Below are 23,068 nucleotides of genomic sequence, written 5' to 3' on the forward strand. Positions count from 1 at the left end.
GGCAGATATTACTGCACACAAGCATTTCTTCGACATCAATAATAACATATGCTAAATATGTGTATGCAACCAATAAAATGTGATAAAATGTGCATGCATACATTTTCACATTATTTAAAAAAAACACGTTTTATCTTTATCTCTGCGTTGTTTGAAAAGAACCCATAAGTAAAAATTTCACTGTTGTTTACGAAGCATGTGACAAATACATTTGATTTGTGTGTGGTCGCATGTGTGTGTGTGTGTGGTGCTGTGTGTTGTTGTGTGTGTTGTTGTGTGTGGTTGATGTTTTTGTTGTGTTGTGTGTGTGTGTGGTGTGTGTGGTGTGTGTGTGTGTGTGTGTGTGTGTGTGTGTTGTGTGGTGGTGTGTGTGTGTGTTGTGTGTTGTGTGTGTGTTGTGGTGGTGTGTGGTGTGTGTGATGTGAGAGAGAGAGAGAGAGACAGAGAGAGAGAGAGAGGAAGCATGAGCCATGTCACAGCATGACTACAGCAGTTGGGGAAACGGCAGATGTTTCCGTTAATGAGTTAGATATTGGTGCGATAATATTGAGGAGTCTGGGAGAGAAATATCAGGGCAGCAGGAATAATTATGTCCTCTGCAAGTAGTGAAGGAATGTTTCTGGGTGCAGGAATTCACTGGAGAAGAAACAGTATCAAGTAGAAAGATGCTGGCAGATGGCAGAGATGTATTTCAGCCAAAAGCTAAATATAAATGTGTTGCCGTATTAAGTACAAACGCTTCAATGATATTGTCTCTCCCTGGACGCTGTTGTAGTCATTATTAGAGAAACTAAAATTTATCCTACTGCCTGGTTTTACAAATGTGAATCTGTGACTTATTTTTGGTGTCATGTACATTTTACTGTAATGCCACAGTAAGCATTTTATATCTGCAGCAAAGGTGTGTGTGTGTTTTGTACAGTACGTGTGTGCGTGTGTGTGTGCGCGCACGTTCGGGTGTGTACATGCCCTTTCTAATAGGTCTTATGAAGTATTCAATCTTAAATTAAGCAAAACGATTGCATGAGTCTCCAAACATTTAAACAGAGACGTTTGTAGATCGTCCCAAAGTAAATTTCTTAACCCCTTATTTAATTATTAAAGTGAACCTATCTCACCCTGCCCACTCATTGTATCACATAGCGGCTGTCTTCCAGACCTGGGTTCAAATACAATTTGAAGCATTTTCAAGTACTTTATCAGGGCATGATTTAGCTTGGCTGGCGCAATGGATCCAATAGAATATTCACAACACAATAAATCCCTCCCATCTGGCCCTCTAGGCAGGCTAAAGCGAACATTAACAATATTTAAAAGACTTCAAATAGTATTTAAACCCAGATCTGCTGTCTTCTGAGGTGGAGTTTGATGGATAGGCTCATTAATACTCAGAGGCATCTGTGTTTGGCTCAACCTGACTCACAGGTCTGAAGCAGGGAGCGAGAATCCTGATCACATAAATCAGCCTGGCTGTCAGTGAATACATGTTGGCGTTGCGTAATGTCATCGCTATCAAACGTTGGGTTTGCGCATCAGTGTACCAACGATGTGCCAAGATGGTGGGTAAATACACTAACGCATTTATCTGTAATCTATTATTTTGTGTGGTCTGATTGATGTTTCCAATCCGTCGACGTCTCAAGTTGTCTCTTATGAGGATAAGGATAACTTTTAAAATGCCTTCGGGTGGATGTTTGCAGCGTTGCGGTGTCTGTGTCTCCCAGACAGTCCTTGTGCTCCAGCACCTCCAAATATGTTATTCATTCACTTCTTGCAATATAGCGAGCTACCTTAATTTACTGTTGGGCGGCCTCGGGTTGGGGTGAGAAAAGGGTTTGGAATGGGAATGCCACCTCTGGTCTGTCAGAGAGAGAGGGGGTGGGGGTGACACCAGGGTGGCAGACAGAGAGAAATCACAGTCTACTTGAACAGAGCAATACTAAATGATGAGGCATGAAAGCCAAAGGAACTGAATAATATTAAGAAATGCTATAGATGGAAGGAAAGTAGTGTGCAAACCTACCAAAAAACAATTAGGCAACAACAAATTCAATCCCTTTTAGACAACTTCGTGGACAAAACGTTTCACTGTAATAGTGAAGCTGTAAACTTGGCAGTAGAAAACCTAAACAGTATATTTGACCTCTCAGCTTCCCTATCAAATAAAACAAATTCAAGCAGAAAACTTAAGAAAAATTAACAACAATGACAAATGGTTTGATGAAGAAGGCAAAAACCTAAGAAAGAAATTGAGAAACCTATCCAACCAAAAACATAGAGACCCAGAAAACCTGAGCCTACGCCTTTACTATGGTGAATCACTAAAACAATACAGAAATACACTACAGAAAAAGAAGGAACAGCACGTCAGAAATCAGCTGAAGAAGAAGAATCCATAGACTCTAACCACTTCTGGGAAAGAATTAGCTATCCAAAATGGAGATGTATGGATAAACCACTTCTCCAATCTTTTTGGCCCTATAACAAAGAACAAACAGCAAAAACATAAACATGATCAAATACAAATCTTAGAATGAACTATTTAAGACTACCAGAACCCACTGGATTCTCCAATTACGTTGAATGAACTACAAGACAAAATGCAAAAACTACAACCCAAAAAGGCCTGTGGTGTTGATGGTATCCTAAATGAAATGATAAAATATACAGACCTCAAATTCCAATTTGCTATACTTAATCTCTTTTACATCATCCTCAGCCCTGGCATCTTCCCCAATATTTGGAACTAAGGACTGATCACCCCAACACACAAAAGTGGAGACAAATTTGACCCCAATAACTACCGTGGGATATGCGTCAACAGCAACCTTGGGAAAATCCTCTGCATTATCATTAGCACGCTCATACACTCAAACAATGTACTGAGCAAATGTCAAATTGGCATTTTACCAAATTACCGTACGACAGACCACGTATTCACCCTGCACACCCTAATTGACAAACAAACAAACCAAAACAAAGGCAGTCTTCTCATGCTTTGCTTATTTCAAAAAGATTTTGACTCAATTTGGCATGAGTGTCTATTATACAAATGGATGCAAAGTGGTGTTGGGGGAAAAACATTATAAAATCCATATACACAAATCAAATAAAATTGTATTGGTCACATACACGTGTTTAGCAGATGTTACTGTGGGTGTAACAAAATGCTTGTGATTTTAGCTCTGATACTGCAGTGATATCTAACAAGTAATATCTAACAATTTCACAACATATAACTTTTTAGGGATAGGGGGCAGCATTTTCACTTTTGATGAATAGTGTTCCCAGAGTGAACTGCCTCCTACTCTGTCCCAGATGCTAATATATGCATATTATCATTACTATTGGATAGAAAACACTCTGAAGTTTCTAAAACTGTTTGAATTATGTCTGTGAGTATAACAGAACTCATATGGCAGGCAAACTTCCAAACAGGAAGTGGAAATTCTGAGGCTGGTCAATTTTCAACTCATCGCCTATTGAAATCCCAGTGGAATATGGATCTGTTTGCACTTCCTATGCCTTCCACTAGATGTCAACAGTCTGTAGAACATTGAATGAAGCGTCTACTGTGATGTGGGGCCGGATGGGAGCTGTTTCAGTCAGTGGTCTGGCAGAGTGCCAGTTCCTGGTCATGCGCATTCCAAATGATATCGTCTTGCGTTCCATTACTTCTAGAGACACAAAGGAATTTTCCGGTTGGAATGTTATTGGATATTTATGATAACAACATCCTGAAGATTGATTCTCTACTTAGTTTGACCAGTTTATTCGACCTATAATATACATTTTTGAAGTTTTCGTCCGAGTTCGCCTGGATCTGCGCGAGCGTTTGGACATGTGTACTAAACGTGCTAGCAAAAGTAGCTACTTGGACATAAATAATTTACATTATCGAACAAAACAACAATTTATTGTGGAACTAGGATTCCTGGGAGTGCATTCTGATGAAGATCATCAAAGGTAAGYGAATATTTATGATGTAATTTCGTATTTCTGTTGACTCCAACATAGCGGAGAAATGTTGTTTATATCTGAGAGCCGTCTCAGATTATTGCATGGTGTGCTTTTTCCGTAAAGTTTTTTAAAAATCTGACACAGCGGTTGCATTAAGAACAAGTGTATCTTTAATTCTATGTAAAACATGTATCTTTCATCAAAGTGTATGATGAGTATTTCTGTTATTAGATGTGGCTCCCTGCAATTTCTCTGGATATTTTGGAGGCATTTCTGAACATGGCACCAATGTAAACTAAGATTTTTGGATATAAATATGCACATTATCGAACAAAACATACATGTAATGTGTAACATGATGTCCTATGAGTGTCATCTGATGAAGATCATCAAAGGTTAGTGATTCATTTTATCTCTATTTCTGCTTTTTGTGACTCCTAACTTTGGCTGGGAAAATGGCTGTGTGTTTTTTGGACTTGGCGGTGATCTAACATAATCATATGTTGTGTTTTCGCTGTGAAACATTTTTTAAACCGGACATGATGGGTAGATTAACAAGATGTTTATCTTTCATTTGCTCTATTGGACTTGTTAATGTGTGAAAGTTACATATTTCTAAAAAATATTTTTGAATTTCCCGCGCTGCCTTTTCAGCGGAATATTATCAGGGGTTCCGCTAGCGGAACAGATGTCCTAGAAAGGATAACCAGAGCATTGGGCCAGTAACCAAAAGGCTGCTGGATCGAATCCCCGAGCCAATAAGTTCAAAATCTGTTGTTCTGCCCCTGATCAAGGCACTGTTCCTCGGGACCCAAAGACGTGGATGTCGATTAAGGCAACCCCCCGCACCTCTCTGATTCAGATGGGTTAAATGTGGAAGACACATTTCAGTTGAAGGCATTCAGTTGTACAACTGACTAGGTATCCCCCTTTCCCTTTCCCTACCAATACACACAAATCTAAGTAAAGGAATGGAATTAAGAATATATAAATATATGGACGAACAATGTCAGAGCGGCATAGACTAAGATAGAGTAGAATTGTATAGATTAGAGAATATGAGGTGAGTAATGCAAAATATGTAAACATAATTAAAGTCACGAGTGTTCCATTTAAAGTGGCCAGTGATTTCAAGTCTATGTACAAAGGCTATTTAACAGTCTGATGGCCTTGAGATAGAAGCTGTTTTTCAGTCTCTCTGTCCTAGCTTTGATGCACCTGTAATGACCTCGCCTTCTGGATGATAGCGGGGTGAACAGGCAGTGGCTCGGGTGGTTGTTGCCCTTGATGATCTTTTTGGCCTTCCTGTGACATCGGGTGCTGTAGGTGTCCTGGAGGGTAGGTGTTTGCCCCCGGTGATGCGTTGGGCAGACCGCACCACCCTCTGGAGAGCCCTGCAGTTGCAGGCGGTGCAGTTGCCATACCAGGCGGTGATACAGACTGACAAGATGCTCTCAATTGTGCATCTGTAATGGTTTGTGAGGGTTTTAGGTGTCAAGACACATTTCTTCAGCCTCCTGAGGTTGAAGAAGCGCTGTTGCACCTTCTTCACCACACTGTCTGTGTGGGTGGACCATTTCCGTTTGTCAGTGATGTGTACGCCATGGAACATGAAGCTTTCCACTTTCTCCACAGCGATCGCATCGATGTGGATATGGGGGTGCTTCCTCTGCTCTTTCCTGAAGTCCACAATCATCTCCTTTGTTTTGTTGATGTTGAGTGATAGGTTATTTTCCTGGCACCACACAGTCATGGGTGAACAGGGAGTACAGGAAGGGGCTGAGCACGCACCCTTGTTGGGCTCCAGTGTTGAGGATCAGCGATGTGGAGGTGTTGTTTTTTACCTTCACCACCTGGGGGGCGGCCCATCAGGAAGTCCAGGACCCAGTTGCACAGGGAGGGGTTCAGACCCAGGGCCTCGAGCTTAATGATGAGCTTGGAAGGTACTATGGTGTTGAATGCTGAGCTATAGTCAATGAACAGCATTCTTACATAGGTATTCCTCTTGTCCAGATAGGATAGGGCAGTGTGCAGTGTGATGTCGAATGCATCGTCTGTGGATCTGTTGGAGTGGTAAGCAAATTGAAGAGGGTCTAGGGTGGCAGGTAAGGTAGAGGTGATATGATCCTTGACTCTCAAAGCACTTCATGATGACAGAAGTGAGTGCTAAGGGGGGATAGTAATTTGGTTCAGTTACCTTTGCTTTCTTGGGTACAGTAACAATGGTAGCCATCTTGAAGCATGTGGGGACAGCAGACTGGGATAGGGAGAGATTGAATGTCCGTAAACACACCGGCCAGCTGGTCTGTGCATGCTCAAAGGATGTGGCTAGGGTTGCCGTTTGGGCCGGCAGCCTTGCAAGGGTTAACACGCTTAAACATCTCACTCACATCGGCCACGGAGAATGAGAGCCCACAGTCCTTGGTAGCGGACCGTGTCGATGGCATTGTGTTATCCTTAAAGCAGGCGAAGAAGGTGTTTCGCTTGTCCGGACGCAAGTCGGCGGTGTCCGCGACGTGGCTGGTTTTCCTTTAGTAGTCCGTGATTGTTAGTAGACCCTGCCACATACGTCTCATTTCTAAGCTGTTGAATTGTGACTCCAGTTTGTCTCTATACTGACGTTTTGCTTGTTTGATTGCCTTGCGGAGGGAATAACTACACTGTTTGTGTTATGCCATATTTCCAGTCACCTTGCCATGGTTAAATGAGGTGGTTTGCACTTTCAGTTTTGTGTGATTGCTGCCAAGTTAGGGTAGGTTTTAATAGTCACAGTGGGTACAACTGTCACGCTCGTCGTTTCAATGAGGAGACCAAGGTGCAGCGTCGTAAGTGTACATCATTTATTTTGATGAACACGAAAAAACAATAAACTACAACCGAACGTGAAGCTACATGCAGTGCAGAAAGCAACTACACACAAACAAGATTCCACAAACTAAAGGTGGAAAAAAGGCTGCCTAAGTATTGTAGTATCTGGGATCTACATCTGTTTATATTAGTTACTATGCTGTTACTAAGCGGTGACGTATTACGACAGTGTTGCGTTACTACACCTAATAGGAAATGCACATGCGCACTAGTGTGCCCGGGAACTGTAGAGCACGAGAGGTTTTGACTAAACGAAAACTAACTGTACTCCTGTCTCCTGCCTGGTCATTTCTCCACAACACAAATATTACAGTGGCGACGAGGTGATTAAACTTCTTTAACGGACATTGCTTGAAGGGAGGAATGTTGCGTGAGTAATGAAACTCAAAATAATTATGTAATTAGTCAGTTATTTTTTATTTTCTTTCGCCAGTAAAAAAAGGCTAAGCACTGCTAGCAGGTACAGTGTTCAGGAGCTGCCAAGTAGCAAGACTATTGGAGTCCAGAATAGCGACACTGCCCTCTGGTGGTTAAATAAATAAAAAAACTGTAATTGAACCCATTGAAATTAGGCGATCTCAGTGGAGAAATATTGTCAAGAAGAAAAAAAAAAGGAAGAAGGAACGTAACACGGTGTGTACATTATTAAAAATGATTGCAGTGAATGAAGTAATTGCAGAAACTTCTAAAGCGAAGAATTAGATGAAAATTAAGAAAATTAAGGAATACAAGGAATAAGGAATCTGAACAATTAACTGTGAAAATGGCAACCATTGGTCAAGTACCAGAGTTTGAGGCTACAAAAGAGGATTTTGATTCCTATTTGGAGCGTTTTGAGCGTTGGCTGGCTGCAAATGAAATCAAAGATGAAAAGAAAGCAGACGTATTTCTCAGTGTTTTGGGTCCAACTGAGTATGGATTGCTGAAAGTTCTCATTGAACCAATAAAAGCAGTGGATTTGAACTATGCAGAACTGACTGAAACTCTTTCAAGGCATTTCAAGCCTAAGCCAATTCTCATTGCAGAACGTTTCAGATTTTACCAATGTCACCAGAGTCAAGGGGAAACCGTGGCTGACTACATCCTTGCTTTGAAAAGGCTGGCAAGTACATGWGAGTTTGCACAATTTCTTGATGATGCTCTTCGAGACAAGTTTGTATGTGGTCTCACAGGTGAAGCATATCACAGAAGGCTTCTGTCAGAGAAGGACCTGACCTTTCGGAAAGCCTGTGATATCGCACTTGGACGCGAGCTTGCCCACAGGGATACTATTGAGCTATCGGGATATGCAGAACGTCAGAAAGGTGTTCACAAGGTCAGTGATGCACGTGGTGAAAAAGGCTCACAAAAGTCACACTTTTCTCAGTCCCGTCCTCAAGGTTACACAAGAACAAAGCAGCCCACATCTCAAAGGTCTAAGCCAAGTTGCTACAGATGTGGGGGAGATAATCATCAGCACAGTGAATGTCGATTCCAAAATGTAAAGTGCCACAATTGTGGAAAGGTTGGACATTTACAGAGAGTGTGTAAAGCCTCAAAACGCACAGCAAGAGCGCACAAAGTGTCAMACGCAGCACAAGAAGAGGAAGGTACAACTGAAACAGTATTGGAACTGTTCACAGTGTACACAGCTCAACAACAAAAAGATGGAATCTATCTCAACATGGAGTTAGCGGGAAAACCAGTAAAAATGCAGCTGYACACCGGAGCGTCTGTATCTCTGGTTCCAGAGAGACTCTACAAAGAAAAACTGAAAGAGTGCCCTCTTCAGCCAGCGTCCATCCGCCTTTCTTCATWCARTSMTSARACTATTCCTGTGTTAGGGCAGATCCAGGTACCAGTCCGGTATGAGGGGAAGGAGTGGACGCTACCGCTTGTCATTGTTAAAGGAGAAAAATCAGCCTTGCTAGGCAGAAACTGGCTACAAAAGATAAAGTTGAACTGGGGAGAAATCTTCAGTCTGAGAAAGGACAAACCAGTGCGTCAGGCTACACTCACTAACATGCTGGAGAAGCACAAAGAACTTTTCAAAGATGGCTACGGCGAAATACAAGACTTCACAGCAAAAGTCAGAGTGCAAGAAGGAACCAAGCCTATCTTTCACAAACCACGTCCAGTTCCCTATGCTCTTAAGGAAGTAGTAGAGAAGGAACTGGACCGCCTACAGAAGAATAACATAATCACGAAAGTAGCGAGGAGCGACTGGGCCGCTCCGATTGTTGTTGTCCCAAAGAAAGACAAGACCGTCAGAAGTGCGGTGACTACAAGGTCACAGTAAATCGCTGCATACTACCAGAGGAATATCCACTACCAAACGCTGAAGATCTGTTTGCCACTCTAGCTGGTGGAAAGGTTTTCAGTAAGCTGGACCTGGKATTCGCTTATCAGCAACTGAAGCTGGATCCGGAGTCAGAYCAGTATCTGACCATCAYTACACACAAGGGYCTATTCAGATTCAATCGCTTGGCCTATGGAATCTCGACAGCTCCAGCGATATTCCAACACACAATGGATCAGATCTTGGACGGTATAGACAACGTTGTGTGCTTCATGGGCGACATCCTCGTGTCAGCACCGACCATTGGAGAGCACCTTATATCTCAGAGCTGAGGTCATTTTTGGGGCTCCTGAACTATTACGGAAAGTTTGTGGCAAACTTGTCCACATTGTTGCATCCGCTTCACCAACTGCTGCAGGCCGATACATAGTGGAATTGGTCCCCACAATGCGAAGAAGTATTCAAGACTTGCAAACAGCGTCTGCTAAAGAGCAAGTGGCTTGCCCACTACAACACAGAGATGAAGCTGAGACTCGCGTGTGATGCATCTCCATACGGAGTAGGAGCTGTCATCTCACATGTTCTATCGTCAGGTGAAGAACACCCTATTGCATTTGCATCACGGACTCTGTCACCAAGTGAGAAAAATTATGCTCAAATTGAGAAGGAAGCCCTGAGCATAATATTCGGAGTGAAGAAGTTTCACAAATACCTGTACGGAAGGAAGTTCCAACTGCTGACAGATCACAAGCCTCTGTTGGCCATCCTTGGACCAAAATCAGCTATACCAACCCTTGCTGCACTTCGAATGCAACGTTGGGCTCTGATATTGTTAGCCTACGACTCCGGAGATTGAGTACAAGCGGCTCCAGTGATTCACGCAAATGCAGATGCACTATCAAGACTAACCATGGCAATAGTGACTCCGACAGTGAAGATGATAGAGCAGTCTTCCAGATCTCTCTCATTGACGAACTGCCCATATCTGCTTCAGACATAGCAGAGGAAACAAGGAAAGATCCAGTGCTTTCCAAAGTCTTGGACTTAACATTAGGCGGTTGGCCAACCTTCGTAAATGACGATAACCTTCGTCCATTCATCGACAAGAAAGACCAGTTGTCCACTGATCAAGGATGTGTTCTGTGGGGATCAAGGGTGGTGGTACCTCACAAATTCCAGAGGAGACTGCTATCTGACCTGCATGAGGGACATCCTAGGGATCACTCGAATGAAAGCACTCGCTCGCAGTTATCTGTGGTGGCCTGGACTGGATCAGGACATTCAACAGCATGTAGGCCACTGCTCACCTTGTGAAGCTGTTCGCAACAAGCCTGCTGCTGCACCTCTTCATCCATGGTCCTGGGCTGCTACACCTTGGGAACGCATCCATGTGGATTACGCCGAGATTGACAAGCAACATTTCCTTGTTGTCGTCGATGTCCATTCCAAGTGGATAGAAGTGTTCCCTACTCAACTGACCACAGCTGAGATGACCATCAATCTTCTCAGACACCTGTTCGCATCCTTTGGACTAGTCAAGGAGCTCATATCGGACAATGGCCCTCCTTTCACGTCAAACGATTTTGAAATGTTTCTCAAGACCAATGGAGTAAGGCACATCCTGTCACCACCTTACCATCCGGCATCAAACGGAGCAGCGGAGAGAGCCGTGTAAACCTTTAAGAAGGCCTGGACTAGACTCGAGGTTCAGTCTGTGCCCATCCACCAAAGACTTCCCCGGTTCCTGTTTACTTACCGTAACACACCACACACAGTAACGGAATGTACACCAGCTGAACTGTTTCTGAGACGCCAACCACGTACCCGCCTGACATTGTTGAAACCAGACTTGTCAAGCACTGTGGCAAAGCACCAGCTACAGCAGAAGAAAGCTCATGACAGACGCTCTGTTTCAGGGCCTGCCTATTCAACTGGCTTTTATTTATCGATATGTATGCACTTTATACGCCTTCCACTAGATGTCAACAGGCAGTGGAAGGTTGAATGGGGTGTCTAGCTTGATCTGAGGCCGAGTAAGAGCTTTTGGAGTGGCAGGTCCGGTATTTTGTTTGTTTTCGACGGCGCGCGGGGGACCTCGACATTGTCCTCTGAAGAGCGTTCGGTATACACGGCAAATTGCTCCGGCTCTGATTTTATTTGATACATATGAGAAAAACATCATAAAGTAGGATTTTTCAACCGAGTTTATTCAACGTTTATTGGGAATTTTGGAATTTTTCGTGCCATGCGTCGAGAGATGATGGACACGTGAGCTCGACATGGCTAGCCAAAGTTGCTAATTCGACAGAAGAAATGGACATTCTAAAACCAAACAACGATTTATTCTGGACCTAGGACTCCTTGCACAACATTCTGATGGAAGAACAGCAAAAGTAAGACAACATTTATGATGTTATTTCGTATTTCTGTGTAATAATAGCTGTCTCACAATAACGCATGCTGTATGTTGTGGTAAAGTTATTTAAAAAAATCTAACACAGCGGTTACATTAAGAACCAGTGTCTTTCATTTGCCATACAACAAGTATTTTTATGTAAAGTTTATGATGAGTTCTTTGGTCAGATTAGGTGAGTGTCCAAAATATCTCCGGACATTCTGGTGAATCGTTGCTACGTATTCACAATGTATAACCAGGATTTGCAGCTCTAAATATGCACATTTTCGAACAAAACATAAATGTATTGTATAACATGATGTTATAAGACTGTCATCTGATGAAGTTGTTCAAGGTTAGTGATTAATTTTATCTCTATTTTGTCGGTTTTGTGCAAGCTATTTTGGCGGGGAGTAAATTGCGTTGTGTGTTTGGCTAGCTGTAGTGAGCTAATAGTAAATATATATTGTGTTTTCGCTGTTAAAACACTTAAGATAATCGGAAATATTGGCTGGATTCACAAGCATGTTTATCGTTTCATTGCTGTACCCCATGTATGTTTTCAAAATGTTTATGATGAGGTATTTATTATTTCACTTGTCTGACGGTCCTCCTGTATTTATTCCAGCACCTGCTATGGTGGCTATTTGTATGGTGGCTGCAATTTAAAAACCAGTGATTTTGTAGCCTATATCAAATATGCTCACATATTGTCGAAGCAAAAACATGCAAGTCGTATTTTACTATAACATTGATGTTATAAGACTGTCATTGGATGAGTCTTATTCAAGGGTTAGTGATTAAATTTTATCTGCTATTGTGTGGTTTGTGAAGGCTACCTATGGCGGTGAGTAACAGTGGTGATACAATATTATTGCCGTGGTGTTTGGCTATTGTGGTTAGCTAAATATAAATACATATGTGTTTTGCGCTGTAAAACATTTTAAAAATCGGAGATGAGCTGGATTCACAAGATGTTTATCTTTCATTTGGCTTATTGGACTTGTGATTTCCATGAAATATATTATATGATATCCCTGTCCCGTTACGGCTAGGGCTATGCTAGTCAAGCTTTTGATGAGGAGGATCCCGGATCCGGGAGAGGAGAACGGTAAGGTGTTTAAGGTAACAGACAGTAAAACAAACAAACACTTAAATCATGTCCTAGCATAAAAGGAAAAAAAAGGACATTACCTGGGTTAGTTTATTAGGACACAAACTCCATCTTCGGGGCAGAATTATTCCTGGATTTGTGGCTGGCTTCTGAAAGTCTTTCAACCCAGTAGTTGAAAAATGTTAAGAATGCATTGTTCAGATATTGGCTATTAGAGTTCCCATTACGTATGACCTTGTTCTCTGGGAGTTAAACACTATGGGGGAGGAGTGTAGTATCTGGGATCTACATCTGTTTATATTAGTTACTATGCTGTTACTAAGCGGTGATGTATTACAACAGTGTTACGTTACTACACCTAATAGGAAATGCACATGCGCACTAGTGTGCCCGGGAACTGTAGAGCACGAGAGGTTTTGACTAAACGAAAACTAACTGTACTCCCGTCTCCTGCCTGGTCATTTCTCCACAACACAAATATTACAAGTATGATCCCCAATCAGAGACAACGATAGACAGCTGCCTCTGGTTGGGAACCATACCCAGCCAACAAAGAAATAGAAAAACTAGAATGCCCACCCTAATCACACCCCGACCTAACCAAATAGAGAAATAAAAAGGCTCTCTAAGGTCAGGGCGTGACAACAACATCTTCTATACACTTCCTGATAAACTCAGTCACCGTATCAGTATAATCGTCAATGATATTATCGGAGGCTACACTGAACATATCCCAGTCCGCATGATCAAAACAATCTTGAAGCGTGGATTCCGATTGGTCAGCCCTTAGCACGGGTACTTCCTGTTTGAGTTTCTGCCTATAGGAAGGGAGGAGAAAATTGAGTTGTGGTCAGATTTGCCGAAAGGAGGGTTGGAGGAGGGCCTTGTAGGCATCCCGGAAGTTGGATTAGCAGTGGTCGAGTGTTTTAGCAGCGCGAGTTCTCAGTCAATGTGTTGATAGAACTTCGGCAGCCTTTTTCTCAAATTTGCTTTGTTAAAATCCCCAGCTACAATAAATGCGGCCTCAGGATATGTGGTTTCCAGTTTGCATAAAGTCTAGTGAAGTTCTTGGAGAGCCATCGTGGTATCTGCTTGAGGCTGAAATACACGGCTGAAACTATAACTGAAGAGAATTCTCTTGGGAGATAATACAGTCGGCATTTGATTGTGAGGTATTCTATGTCTGGTGAACAAAAGGACTTGAGTTCCTGTATGTTATCACAATCACACCATAAATTGTTAATCATGAAACATACACCCCTGGCCTTCCTCTTCCAGGAGAGATATTTATTCCTGTCTTGCGATAAACTGAGAACCAAACTGGCTGGACGTACTCAGACAGTATATCCCGAGAGAGCCATGTTTCCGTGAAACAGAGTATGTTACAATCCCTGATGTCGCTCTGGAAAGAAATTCTTGCCCTAAGCTTGTCAACTTTATTATCCAGAGGCTGAACATTAGCGAGTAATATACTCGAAAGTGGTGGGTGGTGTGCGCGCCTCCTAAGTCGGACCAGAAGACCACTCTGAGTACCTCACACACAAGTGTGCAGTTAAAATGTGCAAAAAACACACACATTTCTTTCCACAGGCCCAGCTTAAGCCCCACTCTCTTCAACATATATATCAACAAATTGGCGAGGGCACTAGAACAGTCTGCAGCACCCGGCCTCACCCTACTAGAATCTGAAGTCAAATGTCTACTGTTTGCTGATGACCTGATGCTTCTGTCCCCAATCAAGGAAGGCCTACAGCAACACCTAGATCTTCTGCACATATTCTGTCAGACCTGGGCCCTGACAGTAAATCTCAGTAAGACAAAACTAATGGTGTTCCAAAAAAGGTCCAGTTGTCAGGACCACAAATACAAATTCCATCTAGACACCGTTGCCCTAGAGCACACAAAAAACTATACATACCTCGGCCTAAACATCAGGGCGCAGGTAACTTGCACAAAGATGTGAACTATCTGAGAAACAAGGCAGAAGGGCCTTCTATGCCATCAAAAGGAACATAAAATTCAACATACTAATTAGGATCTGGCAAAAAATACTTGAATCAGTTATAGAACCCATTGCCCTTCATGGTTGTGAGGTCTGGGGTCCACTCATCAACTAAGAATTCACAAAATGGGGCAAACACCAAAATGTACAATGTAAAACACCAAATAATGCACGCAGAGTAGAATTAGGCCAATATCCGCTAATTATCAAAATCCAGAAATTAACCGTTAAATTCTACAACCACCTAAAAGAAAGCAATTCCCAAACATTCCTTAACAAAGCCATCACCTACAGAGAGATGAACCTGGAGAAGAGTCCCCTAAGCAAGCTGGTCCTGGGGCTCCGTTCACAAACACAAACAGACCACACAGAGCCCCAGGACAGCAACACAATTAGACACAACCAAATCATGAGATAACAAAAAGATAATAACTTGACAAATTGGAAAGAATCAACAAAAAAATTGCGCAAACTAGAAGCTATTTGGCCCTAAACAGAGAGTACACAGTGGCAGAATACCTGACCACTGTGACTGACCCAAACTTAAGGAAAGCTTTGACTATGTATAGACTCAGCATAGCCTTGCTATTGAGAAAGGCCGCCGTAGGCAGACCTGGCTCTCAAGAGAAGGCAGACTATGTGCACACTGCCCACAAAATGAGGTGGAAACTGAGCTGCACTTCCCAACCTCATGCCAAATGTATGACCATATTAGAGAAACATATTTCCATCAGATTACACAGACCCACAAAGAATACGAAAACAAACCCAATTTTGATTAACTCCCATATCTACTGGGTGAAATACCACATTGTGCCATCACAGCAGAAATATTTATTTTCCCTTTTGTATTTTAACTATTTGCACATAATCTGACATTTGAAATGTCTTTATCACTTTTGTTTATTATCTAGTTAACTTGCTTTGGCAATGTAAATATATGTTTTCCATGCCAATAAAGCCCTTAAATTGAAAATTGAATTGAGTAAGACCACTAGAGAGAGAGATGAGCGAGAGAGAGAGAGAGAGAGAGAGAGAGAGAGAGAGAGAGAGAGAGAGAGAGAGAGAGAGAGGAGAGAGAGAGAGAGAGAGAGAGAGAGGAGTGATGAGTATGTTAGTGTTGTTATTTTTTTATTTGTTATGTGATGTTTTTGTATAGTATTGAGAGAGGAGGAGAGAGCGAGAGCGAGAGCGGACGAGCAGGAGAGAGAGAGAGAGAGAGAGAGAGAGAGAGAGAGAGAGATGCAATAGTAGTCCCAGTGAGAGAAGTGGGACGGAGGCTTAGGCCTGACAGGCACATGGTGACTCAGCAATGCTGGGAGCTCAGCCAGCAGCCCAGCCGTCCAGGAAACTACAAACAACTGGAAACAGGCATTAAGTGAGATGAAGGACAGAATAGAGTGCAGGAGTCTAAGGATTATAAGGCTGTGATGTCTACAGCATACGAGAAGGAGAAGGGATGGGTACAAGCAGACAGGAATCAACAGAGATAGAATGAAGACATGGCCATAGAACTAGCGAGCTATGGTTACTCTAAGTGTAAGTGCAATGACTATGAGAGTGAGAGAGAGAGAGACAGAGACATCGAACAGAGGTCAGAATGTGGAAGAGCTAGGTGACCAGACCATTTCACCTCATTATTTTGTAAGGTTGAAACATTAGACCCAAGCATGAGTACATTCATCCACAACAAATAGCAGTCACACCGCTATTTTATCATATTAGATAGATTATAGTTTTTATGAAGTTGGCTCAATATCCACTGTCTACCTTGTACATAATGTTTTCCTCAGATTATCATTGGGCAGAATCACTAGACTGGAGTCTTTCTCATCATTTGATATCAAATCACCTTTGATATAGAGTTACCTCTGTTATCTCTTCAGGTCAATATTTGGCTTTGGTTTCCCTCTAATGGAATCTCCGATCCATGCACAGCCCTCTCAGCCAATAAGAAAGCCTTGTAGCACCTTCCGTGGTATTGTGTATCTATTTCCCTGTAAATTGAGATTACCCAAGGGGTTTCGTGGCCTTGTACTGTGGGGAAGTGGGAGATGAGACAATGACCAGAAAGTTCACATTATTCCGAACCCACTTCCCCTAGTTTGGTCGCGTTGACTGATGAGGTACTTATAGTAACTGATGCTCTTTCAAATGCTTTACATTTAGATTAGGCAATGAAATATTGTTAATGCGCAGGTTTTGTGGCTACAAGTGCCTGTCGAATCATAACTGTATATTATTGTATTTTAAATAGATACAGCATACTATGCACAAGGCAAGTGCTTAGTCCACTTGATTATGTGTAGAATGAGCAAACTAGTTTTCAAAGTCAGATCTCAAGAAGAAACCTCAAAAGTTGAATGTGAACAACCCAAACCCAATGCATGGGGATATATGAAAGCACCACCGCACTACCACACCAGAAGGGGCTTGATCCATGTAATAGATTATGTGTTGGAGAGGATGAGAGAATTCAAGGAATGAGGAATCTTTCAAAGTGTGACTGCAGGCTATGGACTAGAAGTCTTTGACAGACAGAACACTTTCCATTGGTGAAAAACCCCTGGTTGAATCAATGTTGTGATGCCGTTGAATCAACATGTCTTATTCTTTTTTACCCAACTTTTAACCTAAATCCAATGACATGGTGAAATGTTTTGTTGATTTCACGTTGAATTCAGGTTTGTTGACAACTCAATCAAATGTAAATCAAAAGTAGATGTTGAACTGATGTCTGTGCCCAGTGGGTTGTTTCCTTTAGATGAATGCTGCATGCTGGGTGTGTGAAGGCAGCTGCATCTGGTATTTATTGATATAGACTGCCTCTGCTCTGCTCTGCTCTGCTCGGGGCTCAGGCTCAGTTCACCCAGGGAATACACACAACACCCACTCAGGCAGAGATGTTGGCAATTTGACTTCAAATAAGTAACGCTGCTGGCTGCTGACTCCTGGCCTTTTCTTACCTGAAAAAACCTCTCTCTGTCTGGGAGAGAGATCATTTTAGACTTGAGAGCAACATAGTAATTATTTTGAATTTAGACCCTGTTCCCCACTGAATAACTAAATAGGAACTTTTTAAAAGATGACAGTTTTTGTTAAGTCTTCAAGAAGCTTTTAAATAGCAATGGTTCCAAATAAATGTTCTGTACGGTTGTATAAAATCCCAAACAATGTGAAATGTCCTCTTCCTTGAAATGTACTTGATTTTTCTGAGGTAGGATGGTTCAATATTCACCCTAACTGTACATTTTACATGAATAACATTACAGCAGGAAGTAGTCTTTGATGTGAATTTATTATTGGTTTCCCTGTGTTCCATCTGTAGAATGTAGAGTGGATGTGTTGATCCCTCTCTTGGCCAGAGGAGGTTAGGTTAATTTAAAAACAGGCCACAAGATGTCCCTCTTCGACAAAAGAAGAGGCCAGAGTCACAATCTGCTAGGATGAATTGATGGGTTGATGGTACATGATGCACTTTCACAGTTTTTTGTTGTCTCTTTTTAATTGTATGTGATGTATTAGAACCCTATAAATCCCAGTAGTTAGGACAACATGTGAGATGTTTTTCTTTCTAGGTTTGCAGATTCATTTCCAATAACATTTGTATTGAGGTTCAGACGGCAGTCTAAAACCATTTCTAGCAACATCAAATCAAATCAAATGTATTTATATAGCCCTTCTTACATCAGCTGATATCTCAAAGTGCTGTACAGAAACCCAGCCTAAAACCCCAAACAGCAAGCAATGCAGTTGTAGAAGCACGGTGGCTAGGAAAACCTCCTTAGAAAAGCCAAAACCTAGGAAGAAACCTAGAGAGGAACCAGGCTATGAGGGGTGGCCAGTCCTCTTCTGGCTGTGCCGGGTGGAGATTATAACAGAACATGGCCAAGATGTTCAAATGCTCATAAATGACCAGCATGGTCAAATAATAATAACCAAAGTAGTTGTCGAGGGTGCAACAAGTCAGAACCTCAGGAGTAAATGTCAGTTGGCTTTTCATAGCCGATCATTGAGAGTATCTCTACCGCTCCTGCTGTCTCTAGAGAGTTGAAAACAGCAGGTCTGGGACAGGTAGCACGTCCGGTGAACAGGTCAGGGTTCCATAGCCGCAAGCAGAACAGTTGAAGGTGGACTGGAGACAGCAAGGAGTCATCATGCCAGGTTGGCCTGAGGCATGGTCCTAGGGCTCACGTCCTCCGAGAGAGAGAGAGAAAGAAAGAGAGAAAGAGAGAATTAGAGAGAGCATACTTAAATTCACACAGGACACCGGATAAGACAGGAGAAGTACTCCAGATATAACAGACTGACCCTAGCCCCCCAACACATAAACTACTGCAGCATAAATACTGGAGGCTGAGACAGGAGGGGTCAGGAGACACTGTGGCCCCATCCGATGATACCCCCGGACAGGGCCAAACAGGCAGGATATAACCCCACCCACTTTGCCATAAGCAAGCCCCACACACTAGAGGGATACCCTCCACACACCAACTTACCATCTGAGAAAGGCCGATAATAGCCACAAAGATCTCGCCCACCGGCACAACCCAAGGGGGGGCGCCACCCAAACAGGAAGATCACGTCAAGCGACTGCAACCGGCACTCAAGTGACGCACCCCTGCTAGGGGACTGCATGGAAGAGCAGCCAATTTTTAAACATTTTACTTAGTTGTAAGTAACGCAGTGACTCAGCCCTGTAATACAGGTAGAGGCAGAGAATCCCCAGTGGAGAGAGGGGAACCGGCAGGGCACAGAGACAGCATAGGGACGGTTCGTTGCTCCAGAGCCTTTCCGTTCCCACCTTTCACACTCCTGGGCCAGATACACTCAATCATAATGACCCACTGAAGAGATGAGTCTTTAAAAGACTTAAAGGTTGAGACCGAGTCTGCAGTCTCTCCACATGGGTAGGCAGACCATTCCATAAAAATGGAGCATCTATAGGAGAAAGTCCCATGCCTCCAGCTGTTTGCTTAGAATTCTAGGACAATTAGAGGCCTGCGTCTTGTGAAACGGTAGCGGTACGTGTAGGTATGTAACGGCAGGAACCAAATCGGAAAGATAGGTAGGAGCAAGCCCATTGTAACTGCTTTGGAGATAAAAAAAAAAAAAAAGAAAAAGAAAAAAGAAAAAAAAAAAAAAAGAAAAAGAACAAAAAAAAAAAAAAGAAAAAAAAAAAAGGAACAAAAAAAAAATAAAAATAGCAAGTAAAACCTTGAAACCTCAGCGCTTGCCTTAACAGGAACGAGTGTAGGGAGGCTCAGCCATCTGGCAGTAATCTGTCAAATTATTTGTTCTAGTCATGGATGTCTATCAGCCTATTTAGCACTCACTGCAGTTATTTAGTGCGTTTATTCCGGGTAAGCCGCGAAAAGTGCAGTCATTGCAGTTAGCTAACCTTAGACTAAACAAAACATGGTATTAACTTTTTCTGAATCATTTTTGGACAGAAGTTTCGATTGTTGCAGTGCGTTACTAGATGGAAACAAGCTGTCCTTGAACAGGTCTTGATATGTTTCGTCAAAAGAGAGTCAGGGTCCCATGACTGACCGCCGAGGCCTTCACAGTTTTATTTGAGACGACTGTACAACCATCAAGATTAATTGTCAGATTCAACAGAAGATCTCTTTGTTTCTTGGGACCTAGAACAAGCATCTCTGTTTTGTACGAGTTTAAAAGTAGAAAGTTTGCAGCCATCCACTTTCTTATATCTGAAACACAGGCTTCTAGCGAGGGCAATTTTGGGGCTTCACCATGTTTCATTGAAATGTACAGCTGTGTGTCATCCGCATAGCAGTGAAAGTCAACATTATGTTTTCGAATGACATCCCCAAGAGGTAAAATATATAGTGAAAACAATAGTACATTTACATTTAAGTCATAGTGGTCCTAAAACAGAACCTTGAGGAACACCGACATTTACAGTTGATTTGTCAGAGGACAATCCATTCACAGAGACAAACTGATATCTTTCCGACAGATAAGATCTAAACCAGGCCAGAACTTGTCCGTGTAGACCAATTTGGGTTTCCAATCTCTCCAAAAGAATGTGGTGATCGATGGTATCAAAAGCAGCACTAAGGTCTAGGAGCACGAGGACAGATGCAGAGCCTCGGTCTGACGCCATTAAAAGGTAATTTACCACCTTCACAAGTGCAGTCTCAGTGCTATGATYGGGTCTAAAACCAGACTGAAGCATTTCGTATACATTGTTTGTCWTCAGGAAGGCAGTGAGTTGCTGCGCAACAGCTTTTTCAATTTTTTCTGAGAGGAATGGAAGATTCGATATAGGCCGATAGTTTTTTATATTTTCTGGGTCAAGGTTTGGCTTTTTCAAGAGAGGCTTTATTACTGCCACTTTTAGTGAGTTTGGTACACATCCGGTGGATAGAGAGCCGTTTATTATGTTCAACATAGGAGGGCCAAGCACAGGAAGCAGCTCTTTCAGTAGTTAGGGTCCAGTATGCAGCTTGAAGGTGACTGTATTCTCCACACTTCACCTCCTCCATCTCCTTCCCTCCTTTCTCCATCCCCCTCTCTGCCCTCCCCCCTCCCTCTCTGTATTTCTGAGGTGTGTCTAATTGGTGCCAGCTAGGGAAGGGTGTGATGTGTGAAGCAACTAGCATTCCTTCTCACTGGCCCTTGAAGGAGCTAGCTCTCTCCTCTCCATACAGTCCAAACCATGTTCTGCTCCTCTGGCCTTTTAATGAGTCCTCTGGGTCTTCAAACCAACTGTACATGATCAGGGAGGATTCTGTCTGACACAGAGCACAGGCATGGTTGAGGTTGAGTTACTCTCAAGGTGTGGACACAGTACTGGAATTTAAATCACGCTGCTACTGTAGAAGAAATGGTGCTAGATAGAACAAAGAAGGGTTCTATGGCTTGATTGGCTTCATATATGGCCCTAAATGCACCCTTACCTTTAGCATTGCAGACTTCAATGGTGTTTAATTTCTAAGGATTCTTTCCTTTTGCCTGTGTTTTTAACAACAATAAGGACAGTTGATTATGCATTGATGATGGTAAATCGGTTTACAAGATAGTCTTCAAATTATGCATACGGTGTACATGTTTAATTAAATGGTAATTTATTGTTAGACCCACTTTGAAAAATGATAATGCAAATGTTTAGGCGATAGAAATGCATTTTCAATAGCTGGGGTAACGGTTCCAATTTTAAAGAGCAGAAAAGTCATTAATGATTGCCCTTGAGCTGGTAATATTACTGAATAAATTTAATGCTGCCTTTGAGAAGATCTCATAACAGAAAAATCTCAGTTTGGATGACAGTCTCATCCGTAAAAATTATTTTAGAACATAAACACAGAATACAGTAAGTGTTTGGACCAATCTTTGACCAATCCACTTGCCAGCTATGGATAACAAACTCTTAACACATGATGTATAGTTAGAGAGAGAGAGAGATTAAGCTATGAAGACAATAGTCAATTGTTGTCTGGAGAAAATGCAGAAATTAAAGTTGTGAAATCTTTATGGTATTTCAAGCATGTGGGAAAAGACAGATAGAACATTTTGCAGATTATTAATGAAAGCAGTTGTTCACTGTTATTTTTATTTATTTTAAGATTCACCATAAAAACTGCAACTTGCAAAAGAAAAGGCATTATGCAGGGTGGGAGCACCCTGTGAATCGCTCCATCTTTCACACTCAGTTTTATGCTACAGCCTGGATGTCTTTTTCCACAGTGAGGCTGAGGCAAGTGTCATTAAATGATATCACTGGGAAAAAAGACCCTTCTGGAAATGTCCAAAAAATAGCTGCTGGGAGTTTGTAGCTTGAGATGTGGAAAGTTAAAATCCACTTGAATATCTGTTAAAATTTTGAGATGCCACTTTGCTTATTAAGAAGTGCCTTGGCTTTGTGTGTTGGGCTGAGCTGCAGGAATTTCACAACAATTGTCTCTCTCAGTCGTGCTTAGTCCCCTCCTATACTCCCTGTTCACCCACGACTGCGTGGCCAAGCAAGACTCCAACACCATTATTAAGTTTGCTGACGACACAACGGTGGTAGGCCTGATCACCGACAATGATGAGACAGCCCATAGGGAGGAGGTCAGAGACCTGGCAGTGTGGTGCCAGGACAACAACCTCTCCCTCAACGTGGGCAAGACAAAGAAGATGATTGTGGACTACAGGAAAAGGAGGGCCGAATACGCCCCCATTCACATCGACAGGACTGTAGCGGAGCGGGTCGAGAGTTTCTTGGTGTCCACATCACCAACGAACTATCATGGTCCAAACACACCAAGAAAGTCATGACGAGGGCACGACAATGCCTTTTCCACCTCTGAAAAGATTTGGCATGGGCCCCCAGATCCTCAAAAAGTTATACAGCTGCCCCATTGAGAGCATCCTTAATGGTTGCATCACCGCCTGGTATGGCAATTGCTCGGCATCTGTATATAGATTTTTCTATTGTGTTAT

The 23,068-nt window shown here is 42.4% G+C and overlaps 1 protein-coding gene across 1 annotated transcript in view; it reads left to right on the top strand.

Moving 5' to 3' along the window:
• LOC111956920 (acid-sensing ion channel 1C) overlaps window positions 1–23,068 on the top strand; it is an 81,583-nt gene that overhangs the window by 16,370 nt on the left and 42,145 nt on the right. The window lies entirely within an intron of this gene.

The sequence above is a fragment of the Salvelinus sp. IW2-2015 genome, linkage group LG32 (assembly GCF_002910315.2).
Source record: "Salvelinus sp. IW2-2015 linkage group LG32, ASM291031v2, whole genome shotgun sequence".
In the NCBI taxonomy this organism is placed as follows: domain Eukaryota; kingdom Metazoa; phylum Chordata; class Actinopteri; order Salmoniformes; family Salmonidae; genus Salvelinus; species Salvelinus sp. IW2-2015.